Source organism: Crassostrea angulata, chromosome 2 (genome assembly GCF_025612915.1).
Source record: "Crassostrea angulata isolate pt1a10 chromosome 2, ASM2561291v2, whole genome shotgun sequence".
Lineage (NCBI taxonomy): Eukaryota > Metazoa > Mollusca > Bivalvia > Ostreida > Ostreidae > Magallana > Magallana angulata.
Window position 1 is genome coordinate 55,547,496 of NC_069112.1, and position 18,586 is coordinate 55,566,081.

An 18,586-nucleotide genomic window follows, 5' to 3' on the forward strand; every position below is an offset into this window, starting at 1 on the left:
AGAAGAAGAAGAAGAAGAAGTAACATAAACAAGAGGTCTTTAACCTGAAAGGTGGAAAGATCTAAATAACATATCGTATACATATAATGAAAAATCATACAAAAGAATAAAAAAGAACACTTAATATATATATATATATATATATATATATATATATATATATATATATATATATATATATATATATATATATATATATATATATATATACTTAAAATACTTTTATTTACAATCAAATAACAATAGTATTTACAGTCCGGGAATACATAACAGTTTTCAATGTCATGACATTTGAGTTTTGCAAACATGTACTCAAATTAGTTGCTTATGGATTGTTTAAAAAAATTAAATGGCAGATAAAGTGCATGTAAAAGTAAGCATTAATAGAGCAGACACAATAATATAACTTGTTTTTAAATATAATCTTATGTTTCAATGTAACTAAAATCTATTGTTAAAATGGAACTAAATTCCTTATGCTTTCTATAAGACAATATAAAAGATCTCATACCGAAAGATTTATACTAAGATTAGTAATACACTGTGAGAAATCTATAGTAGAAATACATTTAAACCATTACTATTGCATACAACATGAATTAATTTCTTATACGTTCATGTTAAATACTGATTGGTCAAGACGCAGTTGATAATCCGTTCTATTACCCTTAGAGTTAGCAACAGACCTGGCAACGAATATCACAACGAATTGTTACATGCGCGTGAATTATGTGCGTATGATTCGACGCAGAATTCACGTCATTTCTACATAAACGCAACTAAGTTTTCTTAAAAAATAAGACATTCGACATAATAAAATAGAAAGTGCTTGTTTGGAAGGGTTGGATTTGACATCCCTCAGAAACCAGGGTAATTCATTCCAAAACTCAGGGTAATTTGACATCCCTCGTAAACCAGGGTAAAACCAGGGGAAACCAGGTTTTCTCAGGGTATCGATTTCAACTGTTACCTTTCCAAACAGGCACTATATATATAGTGTTACATCCTAGTAACAGGTAAAGAAAATTTGTACATTAAACATTTTACAGCTAACTTATGTTAAAAAAGTTGTCCCCTTCGGTCTGCGACATTTCTCTTTTCGTTCACAAATTAGAAGTTTAATCAGAATTTGTTTCATTTCTCTGTTAATAAAGATATGAAGATTCAAAATATTATGTATAAATGTATAAATTAATCGTGAGATTTTAAGTGCCTTCACATTTTTGATTTATCATTTTTTTTTTTATGTTGCAAAAAATCTGAACTTGAATGTTGACGTTTAAGGCTTACTTTTTCATGAGAAACACTTTGTGGACAATTTGTACACATTGTTTTTTCTAACATTGATAACTCAGACTTCTTCTCTTTGGTTTGCTGAAATCTTTTAAGCAAACTCTTTTTCTAAAAAAAAAAAAATATAATTTTTTCTAGTAGTTACAACCGAATTGATCCTCTAAAAGTTCGAAGATTTATTTAAGATCAAAGATCAAAGAATTGCAAAGCTAGCTTTTAACTTACTCTAAGCATGATATCATTTGCGATTACAAATTTATTGAAGAAATTCTTTATAACGTCGTTTTTTCATCTAATAAAAAATATAGATACTATTGATATTTAATAATTGATTTCAATAAGATAATCATGTGTAAAAAAGCATTCTTCCCTCACCTTGCGTTTCATCAATGGTTCATTTGATTTAGATGTCGACGGGCTTCGTGTACCTAGAGAAGTTTCTTTTGTCCTTTGCTCAGCTAAACTGAATATTGTACTCAAACTCGGGTATCTATTTCCTATGCCTTGCCTCACCTGACAAGAAATTGCAAATATAATATATGCTCTAAGATATTTTCATGAAATCTCCATAGATGTTTTTCTGTGAATTAAAACAACACAAGGATCATATCCTAATCAAGATTAAGATTTTTAAAAATAATAATAAGTCATTTTTACAAATGTACAGGTACATGATATAATTTATTACAAATTTTAAAAGCTGACCTTTTTGTCCAACAAAACTTGTGAAAGAAAAATGAAGAACCCCTGAAAAATAAATATATATTACAAAAATGGCAATGTGTAAGTAAAAAACATGATTCTGATTTTAAAACAACAAATCAAATGAAACGTAAGAAAAGAGAAAAAAATAAAACTTCCTTTTTTCATAGAAAACTACCGTAAACACTTCTGCAAATTAAACAAAAGTTAAAAAAACCCAAACACGAAAGAAACCTAATAAAGATATCAAACCTGGAATGAATTTGCAATGACAAATAAATACTGAAACACAACTGCATGTTCGTTAACTGCCAGGATTCCGAACAGCCAAGTCACTCCTAGAACTGGCAGAAGTGTTCCGAGTGACCGCAGACCGGATCTATTAATTATTGAAAATATGTTTTTATTAGAAAGTTTTACATATATAACATGTTCGATTCAGTGTTTCATGACACATGTCTATTAGTGGCTAATTAAAAAAAACATCTACAAGTATTTTGTATGTTTTGTGGATACCTGAGATATATTCGTGAAAACTAGTATTATTTTATTATGTTAAACTCAATGTTTGATATTTGATTGTCTGATTATGTTGAGACATGTCTACTGATAAAACAAGTTTTTTTTTTCTACACTGCTAGTAAACCAAATTATATGAATATCAAGGTTCTTCTTGGTTTGACTCACGACGCTTTCCTCTGTACTGAAGACCTTGCCACTATGCTTGAAGTAAACAATACCCTCAGAAGTGAAACAATTATAAGAATGTTGATCTGAAAGAAACACAGTTAATTTTTTACGGAGAAAACATCAAATTTCATCAATTCTATGACAAACATCTAAATTCGGTGCCCACGAATAATCACAAATTTTCTTTAAACTTTGGATGACTTCGATGTGCAAGGAAAATATGAATAGTTGAATTTGTTGCTCAAGAACTTACCAAACTAATCAGACAAACTGGAATGACAAACAAATAGAGAGAGCCACTTTCGATGGACAACCAGCAGCTAAAAAAAGTTCAAAGAGAAATTTTTTTCTTTAGCGACTGTAGTCAGTGGTAAACATATGTATGACAATAAATACTTTATTCAAGAATGTATGTAAAAGTATATACAATCTTTAGTTTTTGCAAAAACAAAACTATGTAAAATACGCATACTACGACTTTAGGTGATATCCTTTACCCCAAAAGGCTCCAAGATTTGTTGAGGTAATAATGACCGGTATACCTGCAAAATAACCGCCATGAAATTAAAATCTTTATCTTCTAATACTTACATCTCATTCAATATTTGTATTTTACGCAACTTCACGACTCTTTTTTTGATCAATGTATACCGTTTTCAAGGGGAAATTTAAATCGTTTCAAGTCCAAATCCTTTAAATTGCGTCGAATAGACTAAAAATAATTTCAACAATTTCATGTATAAGGTGGGAGAAAAAATTAACCTAGTGCTTTAAAAATACGTAAACATATATCCATATAATTCGTATATAAAAACATGAACTCGTAATGATTCCATAGAAATTGTGTTCGAATTATTCAGCTGTTTATAAGATTTTGTTTCTGTTAATGTATATGTAGCCTGAAGATATAATTCAAATGAGGGTTTGTTTTTGTGGTGATAGTTTATCTCACCTATCTCAAAAAAATTATGATACAATATATTTTTCAGAAAAATCGGTCATTAAACGAACGCTTGAAAAGTTTATACGACTTTTTTATTTTTATTTTTTTATTTCAATAAAACAAAAGCAAATATCTTACGATGAAAACATATCAAAAGGGTTAAAATCAACCCGTTAAAGGATCATTCAAATGCTTACCCCAGATTCCACCCAGAAACAAATGAACCCTTGATTTTGACTTGAAGTTGTTTCCAACATACAGGGCATAGTAATTCACTGTAATACTCATGAAGTAATATACACCTAATCCAAGCATACTGAAGAAAGTCACTAAGAAAAGGTAGTGGATAATGGCCGTTATTGCGATGCAAGCAACCTGAAACATGAAAATAATTAAACGTTGGTTATTACTCAGTGTCGGTGTATGGATACAGATTATTGATTACAAATATGAGTCCAAAAATTTTCAAAATATAATTTAGGTACATTGTTACAGGATTGTTTTATGCATTATGAATGATTGTGGATTGTTTTCTTTCTTTATAAAATCTACGTTTATATATATTTTATGAGTAAGATTCATATATTTACGTATCCGTTAGCAGATAGCAGTATTGTTTTAAGTAATACATTTTTAAAATTTATTTTCAATGTTTTCTTTGTAAGATCTACGTATGTATTGTTATATATGAACACACAAATACCTATTGATTATCAGGTGATGGAGATTGATTTTTACCTCATTCGCTGTTTGTTCCACTAATGATATAAACATTGCATTTGACAGTATTAACGATCCACAAATATTCAGCATCATGCCGTTCTTGTCACTCCTGACAAATCTGAAATTTACATACATTTAAATGATTTTGATATTATGTAGTACATGTATACTCGCTGGAGTTAAATTAGTGCATGCATGATACAAAGCAGTTCTACATACCTCCATGTCAGGACATAAATCATAGAAGTAAGAAGCGTAAAAGCTATGGAGAGAGCTACTCCAACAAGTGACATCGTTTTTAAGAATGGACTTTCTTCTGTTATCTGAAATGTAGTGAAGATAGCTTGGAATATCAGCAGCAAATTTTATTTTCGATTTCTTTGGCTGTTTTTGTATTAAAAAGGGGCTTTTACCTGAGTGTATGGTCTCATTAAAATAGCAAAGTTTGTGAGATGGTTGCACTGACAAACAGTTCTTTGACGATCTGTTTGGTTCACAGTGCATCCTTCTTCTGACCATTTTCTAAAATTAAAAAATGGTGAATCAAAAATAAACCATCCCGTTGCTGTATTTTTTGAACTAAAAAAAAAGCTTTAATTTTAAAATTGGAGAAAACAGCTCGTATACAAACACATACTTTAGATTGAAATCCCAGGAGACACATACAGCGTGCATATCTGTAGACTTATTCTAAATAAACAGTGAACGATACAAATAATAAAAAAACCGCCTAAAAATGCAACAAGATTAAACCAGGTTAACGAGGCCGGGTCTAATTTGTTCTGCCCTAGATTTTTGGATGAAACTTTTTACATGAATTTCTACTGATATAATTATTATTTTAAGATTAAAAAATAAGACATTTACCACACCGTTTGTTAAGGGGGTCATCTCAAAGTTTGTTCATCTTTAACATAGGACCCTATGGGATTTTGCTTGAAATGTATCAATTTTGCATATTTTTTACATTTTTTCAAAACTTCTGCCCTAGGGATTTCTTTTTCTGTTCTACATATTAAAGTTATTGCTAAAAGGCATCAAATTGTCAAATAAAAAAACCCTTTTACCTCCTGGTTTGTTCCAGGGGTCTTATCAAAGTTGATTTTTGTATGCCCAATTCCCAGATTCGTCAGATAATGGCTATTTTTTATTTGACAAAGGCGGAAAAAGTGATATTCTTAGTATTATTAAAACATTCAGACATATTTAAGTAATAAAAAAATATATAACATCACATATTAAGGGTCATTAATATAAAATACATGGTTACTGTCTTAAAATATATGAATTAAGCTATATTTAGGCGGGTTAAGAAAACGTGACAGAGGGCTAGGCTTGCTGAACCCTCTTCACGTTTTCGACCCGAGCCCAAATATAGCTTATACTTCGAGATATTTATGTTTATTCCACAATATAACATTATTTTTACGCATCAAACGAGATATTTTCAACAATTTTCGCTGAATATCTGCAGTTGAAACTATCACGCCATGGAGTCAACCAAGCAAAAAGATGACGTCACAATACAAATGAAACGCTGCGCGAAAGCGTGCGTACTCGTTCTGTACTCGGCCTCGTTAATTGAACTTTAACACACGTCGCCAATAATAGGAAGCTTTTTAGTTAATTATACATAATAACTTTATATCAATTGTAAATCAAAATCACATATTTTTGATATCTTACTTTAACAGTGTGTCCAAACATAAGATTGAGAGGTGGATCCAACACTCCTAGGTCTGTCTGGGTAGTGAGGGACAATATTGGAGAATTGACAAAGGATCTTCGCTCAGACATTTTCGCATGTTTACCTTTTATCTCTTTACTGGTTGGTTTTATTGATTTTCCAAAAGATATGAATAAGATATATCAAGTTTAGTATAGAAACAAAGTAAATAAAATAATAATCATATATAATATCATATCAGATGTTTGAGTATTTTCTAAGTTTAGACGGATTTAGCTAGATGAAAAGAAAGATTTAAACGAAAACTAATAATTTGTTTTAAAAGTTTACCTGTTAGGATCAGCTCCCAGAATGTCTGACATTGTTTTATATAGAACAGCAACATAGGTGATCGCTTGTAGCAAAAAAAAAAAATACTTAAGTATTAAGAGATGAGTTGGTATTCTTGTCCAGTATCAATAATTGCAATGAATCATGAATCTTGAAATCGTGTTTTGGCATAATTGTCATTAACAATAAATGCATATAAAAACCAAAAATAGTCTGTTACCTTTTGTAGCGTTTGATGTTTGTCTTGGCAATTTTAGAAAGGTAAGAATTTCTTCAGAGTTTACAGAAACGTTGTTTGATTGTTCATCCGGGAAACGTATTTCCGTTTCATCGATTTTTGTTTGGTTGATAACCAGCTCTTTAAAAAACATCAATTTATAAAGAGTGGTTTTTCTACTACATGTATTAGCAATTTTAAGAAGGAAATGCGTGTTTACCAAAATTAGATCCGTTAAATTTAGTTGCTGTTAAATTTTCCTTTTGGAGTGTAATCTTGCTGAAACGGTCCATATTCCTTAGGAGAAAAGTGGGGTCTTTTTCTGTCTAAAAGATAACAAACTTTGTAAAATACTAATAGATACTAGACAGCAAATAAACCACAATGATGTGTTATACTCCTTTGCTAGATGCATGCCATGTTTTTCTTATCTTTTATTTCCTTACCTTATTTATTAAACTTTTCTAATATCATGTGTTGAAACTATAGTTTCCGAAAAATTTAACACCTGTCAATTTTCTTTTTTAAATCTGAGTTTTGGATTGTTTATGTAAAATGAATAGTGTACGCTTCAGAGATGTTTGGACTCTGTAACAAAAGAACAATGCCAAATACTTGTCACAAAATACATATTTACATTGAATATTATGTTTTGTTCGTTTAAAAGAAAGCGTGTTCGAACTACTGTTAGTATTTTGTGTAGCATCTCACTCTTAAAATCAGAAAGTGTTTACAATGACCTGGAAGAAGTGTTGACCATGCACGTATGATCGAAATATTATAACTGGTCAATGATATGATGAATATGTCAGGTTTGACATTAAACGATAGATTGCTGTGCTCAAGGCCACAAGCATGCTCTTGTAAGTAATGAAAACTTTTAACTTTGTCATATTTAGTTAATAGATACACACATGCAGTAACTTTATTCAAATCTTTATACCAAATGATTTGTTTTTAATTGATATTACAATATTGTGTAATGTAAATTTACCTCTTTGCTTACAGTAGTCCAAGCGTTTGAGTTATCGGACGACAAAATGTTATCAATAACAGCGTAAAATACCTGAAATTAATTAAAACATATAAATATGGATACTGTTTAATTTATATGGACATTAACACGCGCGAACGATATCCTTTGTGTACATTGTAAGCTGTACGTTCCGACGTCCTAAAAGACGCACTAATTATTCCAACACCGTGAAATATCTATTCTTTTCTGTGTGTGCGCATTATTGAGGTACAGTGGAGCCTCAGATATCCGGACGCCAGAAATCCGGACGCTTCACTTACCGGTCGATTTTTATTGGGAACGGAATTTTTACACAATAATTTGTCTCGTTTATCCGGAATTCCGCGTTCCGGATCCGGACGGTCAAATTTTACCACATAATACAGTTTTCCTTTAAATTTTACCTCATTTAACCGGACGGTCACATTTAAGTGTTCGGGGACACAAAAGTTTTTTTATGCGCAAGTGCAAATTGGTGTAAAAACATCTGACACTGGTTGTTGGTTTTAAACAATGCCTTCGTCCAGTAATCGGGGTCACCTGTGTCACGCTATGTACTCGCCCGAGGATATTACGATAACCATGGATGCAACATGTTTAATTGTTGCCATTTAACTTATGAACTGTTATTGTTTGATTAAAATGTCATGAAAATTGTTTAATTTGTGTTTTAAAAAGTCATCTATTGATTGAATTAAAATTCTATTAATCGTAGTGTGATTAGATCGTTCGTACGCCTCTTCATTTTAAAACGTAATTGAAATGAAATATTTGATAATTTGAGTACTGTTTACGATAGTTATTAAGACCGCTTGGGATGTTCAGGGTATCGACATTAATTTTATAGCGTGTGTTCAATTAACAGTGTAATAATAATTTATGCCAAACATGGCGTGGATGAGTGTTCACGCTACTTGTAAATATCGCTTGGGTCCAATTAACTCTATAGAAAGATGGATACGTAAAATTAGCTTGGGTAAGTTCTGTCAATGAAAAAATAGCTTGGACAATTATCAATAAGGGAATATATACAGATGTTCACCCATTTTCAATCATGAAATGTTGAGCAGCTTTAAACATGTCAACACTACCGGCCAAGAGAGCGAGAGTTTTGATCACCGCTAGCTTGAAGAAAAGATTTGTCAGCGTAAAGTGGAACACCGACTTTCTTCTCTTCGCTTTGTTATGCGAATGTAAATAAATTATCGGTTTAATACAGTGATTGTTATGTACATGTACATGTACATGTGTTGCCTTGAAGAATGTAGTGCTTGGTTTCCTGTGGAAAAAACATACCTTAAATAATGTTTTTAACAATATTTTGTTTTGTTAATTTAAAAAAAATCTAAAGCTTTTTTGTAGTGCTTATGTCTATCAAAATAAAATATTTAATTATATAATTAATTTATGAGTTATGTTTCCATAAATATTAAAAGGTAAATATCACAATTCAGATATCCGGACGCTTCACCTATCCGGACGATTTGGCCTGGGGACAAAAGTGTCCGGATAAGTGAGGCTCCATTGTATACACTAATAAAGATAACATGAATATTATAAATCAATAAATTAAGAGACAATGGACGTTAAGTGCAAATTGCAGTAATCATAAAATGATCTTTCACTTAAATTCAAAGAAGTGAAATAAGAGAGCCATATGCAAATATTTGTGTCATAACTAGTTTGTTGTTGATACTTTTCATTACATATTTTAGAAACAAAAGAGTTAGGGAAACAGTTTAGGAGTAAACGCTTCTAATGAGCCATGTTAATTGGACTATTTAGGTAAGATTTTACAAATTGCTTTGAACATGTTCCATTGAATAAATCAAAAGGAGAAGGACGGAACAATGCATCGCCATTGAATTTAAAATAAGCAAGTAGAATCGCAAACGAATTTTACTTTGAACATGCCAGTTTCAAATGTTATTCTTCTGTTCTAAATGTTTGCTTAGAAAACAGGCACACGTACATTTTACAATCATTATATCTTTAACAAAGAAACAAATCATTACAAATCATTATTAAAACGGGGGAAAAAGATTATACAGGGTTGATAACGCAGGAAACTTTTTCGTTGACTTTTCACAATTGTTTAGTTAAACACTTATTATTGATGTGTGAATGAAGGGGAATCATAATGTAGATGATTCCAATAAATGACCTCTTTTTCGATAGCTAATCCCGTAGCGCGTTTGTTACTGTGACAATCTTTTCCAAAACGCCCAGAGAGGAGCTTAAATCCCCAGCACCGATTCCACTAGTCGTCGATGTCAGGCTCTTCATCAGTCGTAGAGTATTGTTAACCGTCTCCTGGGTTTGACCCTGTGTTTCATTTCCGATGATACCTTCCAACTATTAAAATAAACAAAACTTATATTGAAAGATTTTTACTACAATAAAAAAATGATTGATACACTCGTGATGTAACTTATCATTGTTTATGCATTATGTAAGGCAACTTACAAGTGACGATGCATTCACTAAAGCTTCGTTGGTGCAGTTGATAAAGTTAGGAGGTTCCCATTCTCCATGTTCATCACAGAATCGTGTTGCCACTCCTAGATTAGATTTGTTTTGTTAATGAATCATAAAACATAACATATAATACTATCAGAAGCAGCATTCTCATATACCTCCTTTTGAAGATGGATAAAATATCTTTTCTATTTTATCATTTTTTCGATAATATTCAAGAGAGCAAATGACAAAGTAAACGGTTTCTTTTAATTGATATAATTCAAATCTCAACCAGTTTCTGGTACATACAATATATATATAAAGATAAATTTTGTCAAAATTTAAAAGAAAAAAATAGAGACATTTATTCTAGGATGTGCTTAAACAACAATTCTAAAGCTGTAATACAATGTTATATAACAAGTGCGACATCGGAATGAAATGAGTTAAAAATTATTTAGTGTAAGGAAAAATAAATATTTTCTTTTGTATTTTCATATTTTTATTTGCGCATGTGCGCGGGAAACCATAACAGCAATGAGAGAGAGAGAGAGAGAGAGAGAGAGAGACGACACCATTTTTATACGATCGTATCAAAATACACTTTTAGTGTATATTTATACATATCTGTACATGGTTACTAACATTGTGTAAGCCTTCTGTCGTACGGATCCAATTGAGGGTCAGCTGAAACTTAGTGATCACAAGTCAAGTATTTGTTTCTCAAGCGGTTTTATTAAGCGTGATCGTATAGTTACACCAATTAAGAGCAGCCCAAATCAAGAGTCTCAGAATCTCTATAAGCGGTGTCTGTTTACATCATTTTACATGGGTATATATAAGGTTTTACTTATGATGGACAGTTCTGACTAGTTCGGCCTTTTACGACGATCATGAGTGAACATTTAGTGTTCAAAATTAAGATTAATAGTTTATTCCTAAATAAAGTAACAAAACTGTCAAAATTGCCAATCAAAGAGTCTGGATGCAGGATTTGAGTCTCCGGGTCCGGGGTCTCGGAGTCCTCCACCTAGTCGAGGCATCACTTACTCATAATACGTTCATTCATACATGGCATTAAAGGTTACAAAGGTTAATATATAGAATACACAATACATGACTCAATATAGAGTACCAGAGCTATCGTTGCAGACACAGAATCGCCAAATATATCACTTATTTATAAACTCTCAATTTGGATATTATTATGCCCGTATTATGCACCTGGTTTCATAACATCATTTAGGAATACTACGCATTGCTACAAGAGTCACAGAGTTCATTCTGTTAATTATCATGAACACCATTCAGTGCGCAGCATCTAGGTACACATAAATATCATAGTGACCATTATGTAATGCTAGCAATTCAAGGTCATAGCATGGCTATCTGTTTACAATTGTATATCAATATAGTGATTTCAACTACTATCTTTTAGTTACTAAAGCTAATCAATTGATGTAGGGACCTAATGACTCTTGGATCGGCCGTGCGATATCTAAAGCAATTTGATAATTTAATAGATGTTTGTCATTGTATTTAAGTCGGTGCTAATTTCCGGGGGTTTCTTCTTTTAAGATAAAATCATAAACTTATTCTTTAACGAGGTAAATTGAACTAATGTAAGTATATGTAACTGAATAATCTTTGTGATTTTAAAATAATATTTTATTATGTATCTAGAATAAAGTATATTAATGTATGAAGCAGATATCTCATAATAAAGTCTCAAGTATGCATCTTTTAAAACGTATCGTCGAGTCTGAGAGAGAGAGAGAGAGAGAGAGAGAAGCAAACGTTTTACGTAAGTTATATATGCAGCAATACACGCATAGGTAAAGAGGTAATTAAATTGTTTGTGCGATCACAAAAATCACAACTGTCTGCAATTTGTTATACAAGTTTGCCTACCCTTTTGATATCTAATACACGGCTCCTTTAAAGTGTTACCCGTCATTGTGGTATTCCATAATATTCCATCTATTTGTTCATCTTTGCAACTCATCAGTTCCTTAGGATCTTCAAAACACATACATCTATTACCTTTTAGCTTATTTTGTTACGGACTTTCAAAAGTCTAAGAATATACTGAAGTCCTTTTTTTAAAGCAATATCTTAGGTTTAAGTATCATTAATGTTACGAACCCTCGATGTTGAGGTACAAATATTTCACGAAATAAAGTGCTCAATCTTCCATTAATGTTGAAGCAACATTATATATTAAAAAAAATAAAATATAAGTTGTAAACATTAACAAATATCGTTATTATTTCATTCCAAACCTTATATTCAAATGAGAAGTTAATACCGAATCCATATTGATGTTTTGTATATCTTGAATCACAGCTCTGACAGGTGCCCGTCTTGACGTGACTTTTGCGACAATCGGGGTCAGAACAAGAAATGTAGCAATCTCCACCGTCGTATCCAGGTACAGGACACCCTAAGGAAAAAATCATTTTTTTTATTTTTGGTTATAAAATAAGCTTGGCATGGAGGTACATATAATTATATACAAGACATGTAAATATGCACCATTAAAACCAAGCATATAGATATCCATTGCACTTACTAATTCACCACACCCGAATTTTGATTTGTAGGCTAATAATTTTACTTTGTAAAACGTTACAATTCTAAATTGAATAAGATTAATTCTCTGTAAATCATCCTGTTATACGCATGCAATACGTACCATACACTTCAACTTCGCAAAGTGAGTTGAATACAGAACGACCATAGTAGTTAGGGTAGGTAACGTTGGGCAATCTCTCGTTGTAATATATCACGTATTGTCCATTCACAGGACATGGGGTATCAAACACCTCTGGAAAAGTGTCCACAGTAAAGTCGTCGTCTGTATAACACAAAACCCATTCTGATTTGCTGGTTGTGTTTGAGACGTAGATAGAAAATCCAAAGAGATGCATTTTCTCCCAAACTTGCCAATATGAATCTATATCGAAAATTTTAACTTTTATAAATTAATTGTGAACTATCATTAGGAAATACAAATACATAGAAAGAGTTAAAAATAGTAAGAAACGATTGTTAAGTTTTCTTCTTATAAAATACTCTTTGCAGATAATTCTTTACATGTCTTTGCTATACTCATTTTTTTCTAAATGAGTACTTGGAATGTCTTAGTACTTGTAATCTATAGTAATTATCATTTGTCTAAAATGTACACGAAAACCAAATGCACAGTACAAATAATAAATCAGCCAAAAGACTTATCCATTGCATTGCTGATATTGTTTATATTTTTTTCAAATACTTGTACAAAAGATATTGAATTATCATTTCAAAAATTTCCAGAAAATATTTTGAAGATGATGAATTGTCATTAAAACAATGAATTTGGTAGATAAAAAAGATTTTAAAAAAAATTAAAAAAGACCAGCAATTAGATAGCATTTATTAATATATTTTTTTTTCTTAAAGTCATACTAAAAATGTATTGAAGGGAAAAAATATCTAGATTTTTTATTCAGTAAATAAATAACACCATATGTACAGCAAAGTATTACATATTTTCAAAATATCGCAATTCATTAATTCAGTCGCATGAACAAAAAGTTTATAATCTTGCGTTTTAATTTTCTTATGTACTTTTTGTTAATGTGGGACAAATGTTTTGTGTTAATTCAATGTTGCTTGTATAGAAAAAAATCATTAATTGTATATTCTCTAAAAAAGAGAAAAATACATCCAAGTTCATGTTCAAGTTCACGTGAATTCTTCAATCCAAACTTATCTAAAATCACTTGATTTTTAATGGCTGTTCATTATGGGATGTATGACACTACAATGATCGAAACGAAAAACAGAGCTGTATTGACAGATGTACAAAAGTAGACACTAAATGTCCGAGGTTATGTATGATGTTTGTACACAGTCGAACCATTTCGATTGCAAAAAAAGTTTTTTTCTTTAAAATTATGACACTGTCAGTATCGATGTTTATTTTGTATAAAAGCCATACATAAAACTGTTTGATGTATAATGCAAGGTGTATTTGAATCTTGTAATAATATGAAAAAATTATAAAATACATTATCTGCAAGTTTCATTTTAATGAATTTCAGTTTAGTTTAGTTTTTTTTAAACATTGATGAAATGACATGATTACTGTTTTTTAACTATATTTTCATAAGTTACATACGTAATTGTTTTAACAAACGCGGTTTATTTCGGGAAATGTGATACCCAGCGTTATTTTGAAACAAAATTTTTTTTGGAATATGTACCTTATGAAACCTAAAGTAAAGTCTTACATATTACTCGCACGATATTTTGGTGTAGAGTACGCTTCATTGCCTCGAGAATTACGTTGAAAAAATTACTAAGCCTTCACCCAGCGTAAGGCCCGCGTTAAACAACGATAGAAAAATTATATACAAAAAGACCGGTATCATGTCATTTATGTTTTAAAAAGTGTTTAAAAGTGTTTTTGCAACATAAACATGTATACAGATACATACCATTGGGGTAATATACCCGGATATCATGGATGCTGTAAATACTGGTAAGATTAACCCACCAGATGGCGTTTTGTCCTATATAGGTACGTGAGCATTGCCCACCAATGATGTCTAAATCCGACTTCCGCCCATCCACAGCATTCCTTGAATTTGTCTTGTAATCGTAGCTTTTTGGATACTGATAAGTTGGTCTACTAAGCGCTAAATTAACTGAAGACAGACAAAGAAATGTACATTATTCCCTGTAATTCTTTAAATATTCAGATTTTTATAGTGTAACATCTAATTCGCAATTATCTAATTCCTTTGTTTTACTACTTTACATGATGCCCCAGTTTTTGAAAAGGTATGGAAAAAACACAATTTTGTTACCTGAATCCATACACTTTTTATCTTCGCACTTTCTGCCCCCCCCCCCCCCTAAATGGTTACTTATCGGTGATGATAGATTAATACGTATTTACAACACATATCCCACAGTTCAAACCCGACTAAAGCAAAAAGTAGTGTAGTAAAGTAGTCTTTTAGTTAAACTAAAATTGCTGATCGAAGACTGGTCTATATATACTGAATGAGAGAGAGAGAGAGAGAGAGAGAGAGAGATGGGGAGGGAGAGGTTATATCTTTCCAGACATTATAGTTAAACAGTCATTTCATGCATATCTTTTATAATTTTATGCTTTGCTATTGTATTCGATTTTAATGATATGCTATAAGTTTTCATATCATATCAGGAGTCAGGCTTTTTAGCGCTTTGTAATGTAGAGAAATGCATAACATTGATATTACTTCATAAATTTGGGCATTCATGGGGAAGGAAAGTATAAAAAACAACATATTTTATTTACATTTATAAAGTGGTTAAAATTATCAAATGTAGTCATGCTGTTTTGAAAATAAAATACATAATTTAGCTTTAATGCAAGCTTAAAGTCGGAGAAATCGTAATTACTAGAGGCTGGCATAATGTAAAACTCTTTTGTATTCAAAACCAAAATAAGAATGGTTATTTTGACGGCACACCATCTACTCCGGTTTGGTTTCACATATGCAATGAAAACAGTGCTCTGATTAAAACGCTGTAATAACAGCTATTAAATAAATGACAGCTACAATTCAATGTGGAACATTACTTCGAGTAAATTATATTCCAAGTCAAGTTCTTTGCTAACTCATTTAGTATGTTATATATGTAATCGGGATGCTTAAGATACATTCTTTAAAGTCAAATAAGTTACTTTAAAGTAACAATGTCCACATCCACCCGGAGTTTTCTCTGACAATAACAATTTTTAAATTTCAACAAACATTTTTCATTTGAGGTTGGTTTGTAAATCAGTGGAAAGTCAAAGGTTAAAGAAAAGGTCTCAGATCAATGTTGTTTCAAATTTTCCAGAACTTTTCATTTAGAGCAAATATCATGTTTTTCGTATACTGATGCAATGTTGATAAAACAAACCGGAAAAGATGCTGTGACGTCATAGATTAAAGTTCCAATGGAAGATCTCATAGAGGTGGGACATTGAAATTAAGCGATCGATTAACTTGATATATTCATTGTCCCAAATAAAACAAATGTAAGTGAATACAAAGTAGATGCCAATTAATTGATTTATTCTACAACATGTCTTTAGTTTCCTGCTACTTTAAATTATCATAACCACATGTATATATTAGTTAACATTACATTATTTTTTTTTATTTCTGTCTTTAACGTTTTGAATGAGCAACATAGAAATATTTTTTGGTCAAGAGAGTTTTGTTAATATACTCTAATTATTTTCTCGTTTCATTGATGTACAACGAGTTAACAAAGAAAATTACGTAAAGTTGGGTTTCAAAATGGCAATTTCTACAATTAAAAGAAATTTGATCATTTTTTAAATTAATTTTGTCGTAATTTTTAAAACGTTCTTAAATGCAGTCATTCTTTCTAGTTATTATTTACATGTACCTTTTGGACAACTAGAATATAGACCAGCACAACGAAACACATTTCAAGGGAAAAAGGACACAAATACATTTTTTCTCTTTTTTTAAGTCAATAAAAAAACACTAATAAAAATCAACGGTAGCACTTGTCTATAGATTCAATAAAATGCAAAAATTCTAATATTCCAGCCTTGTTACTATGTTCTTTACTCACCGTAAGCAAAGCTTGATGAAAACCAGAAGTTGAGACAAATAATAGTCTTAAACATATTCTGACGATCGCCAAAAACAATAGACACCATTGTTAAAACTGAAAATATAAAAATAATATTTAAAGATTTTTGAAATCTTCATTTGATACAAATATGGCTATAAGTAACATTTACGAAACAATAATTAATATCAGAAGAAAATAATATGGCGCTTATATATTAACAATTGATTACGAATATTTATTTCATTTAACAATTGATTACGAATATTTATTTCATTTAGGTAATTAATAAATTAGTTATTAAAATAAAACCTTAGGGTTACATTATCGAAAGAACTAGATTACTTTAGGTTTTCAATACCAGCATACACATGTTTTAAAAAGCGGGTGTGGTGTATATAGTTTGTGCATACTAAAATAAATGAAATAAAAGTTTCATTAAAACTCTGCTTTTATCAAATCTTAATTTTTGACATTTATCATTAATTGTCTCAAGATTGCCCTAGATGATTATTTATATAAATGAAGTCATCAAACCACTGTCTTGTTTTTGCAGGATACTTATGAACATCAACTCTTTATTTAGTTCTTTTTAAATTGTTAATTCATTTCTATATTTGTACAAAGTATGTAAACAAGTGTTTGTCATTTAAAAGATGAATTTAGAACTGTAGATTTAAGAACTCTCATAAACAGTACTTAGCCACGAGAATTATAATTGCAACAAAGACGACAACTACTTTTAAACAAACAAGTGCACAACTCAAGCCAGAGAATACAATCTAAGTACTTCCTCGTGAATTCCTATTACATTCAGTATACTGACACTACATTAGCTATTTTAATAAAACATGTCTTTCCATCGAGTTATGTAAGATTTTTTTTTTCATTTACAAAGCTATCTTTCTTTTCCATTTTAGAAACACTTAGCTCAATGTTACTGATAATTCAAATACATGTACATGTAAGTACGTGATACTATGATTGATGTCGGTTTTGCAGCACTGAAGTGTAGAATTAGAACATGATGAATGATGTAAAAAATAAAAAAATAAAGAAGAAATAAAGGTATATCTCTTCCATTTATAAAACAACTCCGTCCTAAACCTATCTATCAATAACAAATAATCGTTCTTATTAAAAAAAAACTGCGATATATATATTATTTATAAGGTTTGGCTAAATAGGTGCATAGATAAAACTAAGTAAAAAATTTATAGTGTATCTGTGTATTGACTTTATTCTTATTGTCATCATTTAATTATTTTGGCTTAATTTTAAATCTATAGAATAACGTGTAGTTAGATCAGTAGACTTTTATGAATTCGATCGCCACAAATTAATGACAAACCTGACTCGTTTCAAAAATCTTATAATATTGTTGCAAAGTTAATTCATTAGTACAAACAAGTAAAAAAAAACTAATCAAGAAGCAGCATCCAAAGCAAACCAGAACATAAAGATTAAAGCATGGAAATCATATCAGTAGTACTTACATTACACTGTTCTTTCGAACTTCTATCATCACATCACTCCATGCAACTGCCGTCATATGAATCCAAGGGGGATGTTAAAAAGCAATTTGTGGTGTAATTTAAAACCTCTTGTGAGAGTTTGCAATACAATTAGGGCTGCATTAGTTATGTTCTCAAAACGAAAGAAATATGGGAAACTTGTATAAATAATGTTGTAAAAATATGTTGTTAAAATATCAAAAACAGATTGATGCATTTATTTCCCAATTAAATCGAACGACCAAAAATTAATCATACAGTATAGTTAAATTCCTACACGTTTTATGCAGTTTTTTAACATTGGCAATTACATGTAAGTTATGAATCAAACAATTGAATGCTTAAAAATACAACGTCATCTATTAGTACAAAAACCGTGAAA

The 18,586-nt window shown here is 30.6% G+C and overlaps 1 pseudogene; it reads right to left on the reverse strand.

Annotated features, from left to right (window-relative positions):
* Positions 1-884: 884 nt before the first annotated feature.
* LOC128171615 (adhesion G protein-coupled receptor B1-like) lies at positions 885-18,253 on the reverse strand (annotated as a pseudogene).
* Positions 18,254-18,586: the final 333 nt, after the last annotated feature.